We start from the raw sequence: 6,965 nt of genomic DNA, 5'->3' as shown, positions 1-6,965 counted from the left end.
AAGGTAAAAGATTGCAGAATGTGAATATGTATAGTACAATTAAGAAAAATGTTACATATAATATAATGGCAAAGTTGATGACAAGTATTATTATTCCAAAATTAATTATATATACTATGAAAATATAGATATAATAAAATTATATATATATATATATATATATATATATATATATATATATATATATATATATATATATATATATATATATATATATATATATATTTGAATCAATCATTTCAAAAAATTGTTAACATATTAGCATAAATTCATTAAATATATAAGTTGCCCTAAATTAACTTATTTCCAAATAGTTTAGATTCTATAAAATTTTATTAACAAAATTCTAAATCAAAATGATTTATACAATAAGTTTTTTACCAAAATTATTGTTCTAAGGTCTCTTTACATTATTTTTTTTTACCATTATAAGACAAACAAATCATAGAGCGACATGTGTCAGCTTCACATTGATTTGCTTGTTTTTAGTAATATATATTGATTGATTGATTGATTGATTGATATTGATGATTGATTGATTGATTGATGATTGATGAATTGATTGATTGATTGATGATTGATGTTGATTGATTAATACTCTCTGTAAGTTTTAAACTATAAATCATTTGCCATATATAATTTCCGTAAATTTTTGGAAATGAGAAAACATGGCCTAAGTTAGCAAAATTAAGTCCAATAAAAATAAGTTCAAAAAAACTGTAAAATAATTGAAGTACCTTAAATGAAGTTAAGTTCAAAAAAATAAGCTCCCATCATCCCATGATCATGAAGTTAAGTACCTTAAATGAAGTCCAATAAAATTAAGTTCAAAAAAACTGTAAAATAAGCTCCAATGATCACAACCGTAACCACATTTATTCAATGGTAAAAATAACATACAAAGTGAAAAATGGTAGGAGATGGGATTATGCATGTCTTTACAGAAGTCATCATCTTTACCAAGGAAAATGAATTGGTTCAGGCTGCAAGGCCTTCTGCACAAGCTCACTTTGTTCTTTGACATGAACTTGATAAAACCCGGTGGCTGTAGCAGCAGAAGGAGGACGACCCACATATTTTATACTCTCCATATTTCCTCTCCGAAGAGCTTTCATGGAAGTACAAAGACGGGGTGCTATGTAGTTGAATGCGCCCATATTCATCGGCTCCTCTTGGCACCACACAATCTCAGCATCTGAAACAGTCAAACAGTTAAAAGAGAAGTACATGAATTTATAGAGATTATATGATACTGCATGTTCACAGTCAGAATTTTAATGACTAGCATATAACAATATGCAGTATGTTTAGTGAAGATTCTGCTGGATATTGCTGCAACATACTTGGAAATCGCTGCAGTTCCTGCTGGATTAGATCATAGGGAAAAGGACAGATTTGTTCAACTCTACATATCGCTATATCCGTGCTGTTATGTTTTTTCCTCTCATCATCAAGCTCATAATACACCTGCATATTACACAAAACAAAAAGATGTAGTGAAATACGCCTCAGTAGAAGCAAATTCAATTCAAGGCACCAATACCTCAAAGTTTTTAAATGCTTTGGAATCTCAATATGTCACAGATATGGTAATGACAGATATGATGATTCAAGGTACGGGTACATACCCAAGCATCGGACAAGTTAAGGCTAAATAATATGAACAAAGTATTTCAACTGCTCAAAAAATTAAACTTTGGTTAATATTTTCATGTATAAATGCATGTGTACAAATATCAGATAGACTGCATTTAATCAAAATTATCTCAAAGGCCATTTGTGTGCACATATCGCGTTTCTGCTTTCTCTTGTTACTATTTCCCTACAAATAAATGGTTCAAGACAATCAAGTTTACACGTGAAATTTTGAGTATTTCCGAAGCGAATTCATAACCTTTTTGAGTGTCAAGTTTCCTACTGTCATACTGCACTAGTAAATAAAACAATATAAAGAGTTGCAGAAACAAATAAGGCAGGATTCAAAAAAGATCTGTTTCAAAGCGTGCAATCAATTTTTCCCAAGTTAGACTGATTTTTTCTCCTTTATACGATTTCAGATATGAATCAGGAAAGGTGTGAATGTTAAATACCTTGCCAGAACAAAGAACTAGACGTCTAACACCCTTTTCAAGATCAGACTGATAGTTTTTGTCCTCCAAGAGACGCTTAAAGCTAGTTTGATGCAGATCATCCAACTCAGATAAATATGATTTACAGTCCTTATGGCGGAGCAAGTTCTTAGGAGACATCACTATGAGAGGCTTTCTGAATTCCCTGTGGACCTGATAAATTTGGCATTTCAATTCTTCTGAACAACAATAAACTTTCAAAAGGGGCTAATATGGATGTCTCATGCTAGATTTATATACCTGACGTCTCAGAACATGAAAATAATTTGCTGGGGTTGTGACATTAACCACTTGCCAGTTGCATTCTTGGATCTGCTTTGTCGGATCAGTTGCGATCTCATGTGGGTTGTCATCACACATCTGAACATCACAAGTTTTACAAATAAGAAAAATGATATATAGAGCTATTAGTGTCAGAGTCCAGTGCAGGAAAACTGCAAGGATAAAAAATATAAAATATTCAGGGTAAATTGCCTGAAGAAAACGCTCTAAACGAGCACTCGAATGTTCAGGTCCTTGACCATCATAGCCATGAGGCAACAGTGCCACAAGCCCAGTTTGACGTAACCATTTTGCCTCCCCACTGCTTAAAAACTGATCAAATATAATTTGTGCCTCATTTGCAAAAATCACCAAACTGAGCTTCCCAAAGCACCAGTGAATTTGGATTTTCCATCGAATAGCCCAACTCAAATCCAAGAACACCAAATTCTGAGAGAGAGCTACAAAACAATATTAAACACGTTTATCAGGGAAGTTTTCTTGTAAGCATAATGAAGCCAACAGATAGATGTAGCTAACTATGCAAATGGATCAGCATGATTCTCAATAAGGTCGAAAACCAAACTTTGCTAAAACTGATAACTTAAGCTCAAAATTAATTTCAGCATAATCTCAGATAAAAATTAAGTTCGGTTCAGCAAGATTACATTAAGAAATTATAGGTTAAAAAGGTAATAGAACCTAGAATAAAGTCCATGATTTTAAGACCATTCAACCAGCATGTACAAGTATGATCAACCAAAACAAAAATGCAATATATATAAACCTGACCTGCTGCTGATGGTAAACATTTCGGCCTTTTGCTTCTCCATGACATGTTTAAGCGGGTAGTATTTCTCTTCTGTCTCTTGATCAACAATTACAGCATGCCTATGACTGAATGTTCCCCTCTCAACATCTTGACCAGATATGCGAACATGAATCCCTTCTTCCAACAATGTCCCAAAGGCCAGAGCTTCAGCAAAGGCCCAATCTACACCTTGACCTGTTTCAACCATCTGAAGACGTTGCTCATAGATCTTCTTTACCACTTTGTGGGCATTGAGATTCTTTGGAAGGGTTGAGATAGCATTCCCAACACTTCTTAAGATGTCTGCCTTAACCCTGTGATTGAAAAAACTTATCAAAGTAACAAATGTAGAAGGTTAAATTGCGATATTTGAATGATCTTATAAGATGTACCCGGTATCCTGTATCTGAGCAGGCTGATCTGGTGACTTAAGTATTCTGCTGGGGAACATAGCTTTTACTGGCCTCAAATTCCTCATTTAGTATTCTGCTGACCTTTTCTGAATCTCTTCAATATCTTCTGTTGACAAAATTCCGGATTCAAGAAGTTTTCTTTTGTACTTCTCAAGAACTGGGGGATGACTGCGAATGACCTGAAATCAGCCACTTCAATCATAAGTATAATGCATCTATAACTTACAAGAAATTCGTAATTGTAAAATTTAAGGAAACATCATTTTTGTATGATACATTTTCATCAAGTGCTAACATGTTTCGATCAATTTGATTTTGTTTATTTACAGTTACAGTTTAAACTCCACAATGTTTTTTTCCATGTTTTTGAGAAAGAGATTATAGTATTTACTTTATCGATCAAAAGAAAGTATGCAACATTCTGTCAGATAGCCTAAAATGCTGATGACTTTTGAAAATGCAGATGTATTTCTGGAAATAGAACAAGTATGAAAACCAAAATTAAACACAGCAATCAAAGTCAAGATCGCAATATAGCATGATGCAGCACTTTGATCCAGCACAGGTAGGATGCAAGCTAAAGAAAACTAGTATACTATAAAGGACTAACCTTGTTCATGGTGGGTTGTGTGAATGATGGCTCATCAATTTCATTATGACCAAACCTACGATAACAGACTATGTCGATAACAACATCTGAATGGAAGGTCTGCCGCCACTCTGCTGCAAGCTCAGATACCCGAACAACAGCTTCCAAATCATCCCCATTTACATGGAAAATAGGAACATTTAATGCTTTTGCAACATCAGTACAGTACTCAGAAGATCTTCCAGATTTCGGATCAGTTGTGAATGCTACCTGGTTGTTAATAACAATATGTATCGTTCCACCAGTAGTGTATCTTGGAAGAGCACTTAAGTGAAGAGTCTCATAGACAACACCTTGCCCGGCAAAAGCTACCCTCACCATGAATCAAAGTACCCAAATTTTTAGTCCTTTCAACATCATCAGAATAAAATTGTTTGGCCCTTGTTTTCCCTACAACAACGGGATCCACAGCTTCTAAATGACTCGGATTTGCAACCAAAGAGGGGTGAATCCTCTTCCCGCTTATAGTAGGTCTGTCAAAAGAAGTTGCTAAATGATACTTGACATCACCAGTTCCAACATAGAGCGCGTCTTCAGGGATAGGCTTCCTGCCACTACTGAACTCGCTAAAAATCTGATGAAGTGGTTTTCGAAGAACATTTCCCAAGACATTTAGTCTTCCTCTATGAGCCATTCCCATAACTATACTCTCAACTCCAAGCTCAGCTGACCGATCAATCATCTCTTTCATGCCTGGAATTAGAGCTTCACAACCTTCCAACCCAAATCTTTTCGCTGTTGACCACTTATTTGCCAAGAAATTCTCAAACTGTGTGCTCCATACAAGCCTATCAAGCATCACTTTGCAGCGATCTTTACTGTACTCCACCAGTGTTGGAGTCTCAATTTTATCTGTTAACCAGTTACACTTTTCTCGGTCAAAGATATGCACGTATTCATAACCCATGCTCCCACAATAGGTCTGCTCAAGCCGGTCAAGAATACTTCTGAGTGTGTTCACAGGCCTGTTTTCTGACAGAAACCCTGATAACTTCCAAACACCAATAAAGAACTCCCTATCAAGATCAGCTTCAGTGAAACCATAAAATTCCGGGCTCAATACCTCAGGCACTACCCTGTGTTCTAAGTTCAGTGGGTCTAATTTCGCTTTCAGATGACCATTAACCTGATAAGCCCTTACAAGCAACAACAGTTTCATGCTTTCTTGGATAGTCTGCCCTGAAACACCAGGATGTTTTGGAGCATCCCCAACAAAATTCCTGAAAAATTGGTCCCATGATTCATCCACACTACTCGGATCAGCTTCCCAAGAACGCTGAAGTTCCTCTAAGTATACACTGTTAGTCCCATCCAAGAAACTGTCAGCAAGCTTAGAGAGGGGCACGGGGTGTGGAACCGGAGCTGTTTGTGCTTTCGGTTTGAGGTGTGTAGAGTGAAAGTAACGGTTTTGTGATGGAATAACCGAATAATATGTGTTCTTCTTACATAAGAGTGTCCATAAGATAAAGTTTTCCTCACAGCAAACTTTGCTGCACTAGAACTAGCTCGAAACCATGCCATAAATGTTTGCCTATATCAAAATCCTAGCAATTGCGTGTATTTCATTGAGATATATGATCACTTCAATGACTTCTACACCTGAAAAAAACTAAGGTTTTGTTACTTTCCATATTCCATGTATACTGATATATTAAAAAGCGTTCCTAAACAAGTAGAAGTGGCACGTGGATGTGGAACCTAGAGTTAGAAAAAAAAAGGTTTTAATCTTGGGGCTAATACAATTAGATAAAAATCTTTACCATTTTATCTACTTATAGTTATGAATTATGATTAGATAAAACACTCCATTACTTTTACCCAGAGTTTAACTACTACTATATACAAAAGATTAGCCATGATTTCACATTGCTTCTCATGCTCTGTCCACAAATCCAAAGTAGCAAAATAGTAAAAGTATATTAATTCTACAGTTAAGGAGAAGTATTCCATATTACTAGTAAATTATAAAAGGTCGAGAAAATGTGACGACTTGTTTGATAAATTCCTAACAAGGTGCATATGCATTCTTAAGAAAATGAGATCAAGGGAATCCGTTTTTTTATAATGCTTAGTTGAAATCACAATTGTCAACTTATATAAAGATAGAAAAGAGTGGATTATATTCTACTTTACCAAAAGATAAATCAAGTAAATTAACATAGCATCATAGTTTAAAAAATATAATAACAAGATTACAAACCTGAAACAAAAGAATCAATTGATCCTTTAGCTTGCCTTTATTCTTCCACTAGGTATAAAACTAAGCTACTAAAAAAAATGCAACAATTTGGGTGGAATAAATTAGAGTGGGTTCAAATTTGAATAACAATAATAATAAGAGAAGAAATAATGTGGGGCAACACGAGATATGTGAGAAATAAAGTGTGAAGATGATGATTTGATTGATTTCTCTGGATGCTCCTAGTGAGTTGGGAGTAGGGAACTTTAATACAAAAATTAGTTTTATAATTATATTTTCCCGCGAAGCTTCTTCTTGTTTTTAATTGGTTTCTTCCTTGTGTGGGACCAATCTTGCTTATACAGTCCTAACTCCTAAGTCAACCCATTAAACCCAAAGAAACGGCCCGACCCAATTTAATCCAACCCGCCGAATTTTTGCAAACCGTCAATAACTCAACCCGTCATCAAGGTGAGCGTTACAATCCGAAATTAAAAACAACCTAAATCCAAGGCCGTTGCAA

General features: G+C 35.1%; 1 pseudogene; it reads right to left on the bottom strand.

The window, feature by feature from the left end:
- Window positions 1–844: 844 nt before the first annotated feature.
- Window positions 845–5,849, bottom strand: LOC110721255 (annotated as a pseudogene).
- Window positions 5,850–6,965: the final 1,116 nt, after the last annotated feature.

Source organism: Chenopodium quinoa, unplaced genomic scaffold (assembly GCF_001683475.1).
Source record: "Chenopodium quinoa cultivar QQ74 unplaced genomic scaffold, ASM168347v1, whole genome shotgun sequence".
In the NCBI taxonomy this organism is placed as follows: Eukaryota; Viridiplantae; Streptophyta; class Magnoliopsida; order Caryophyllales; family Amaranthaceae; genus Chenopodium; species Chenopodium quinoa.
This window is presented reverse-complemented; position numbering and strand designations above follow the sequence as displayed.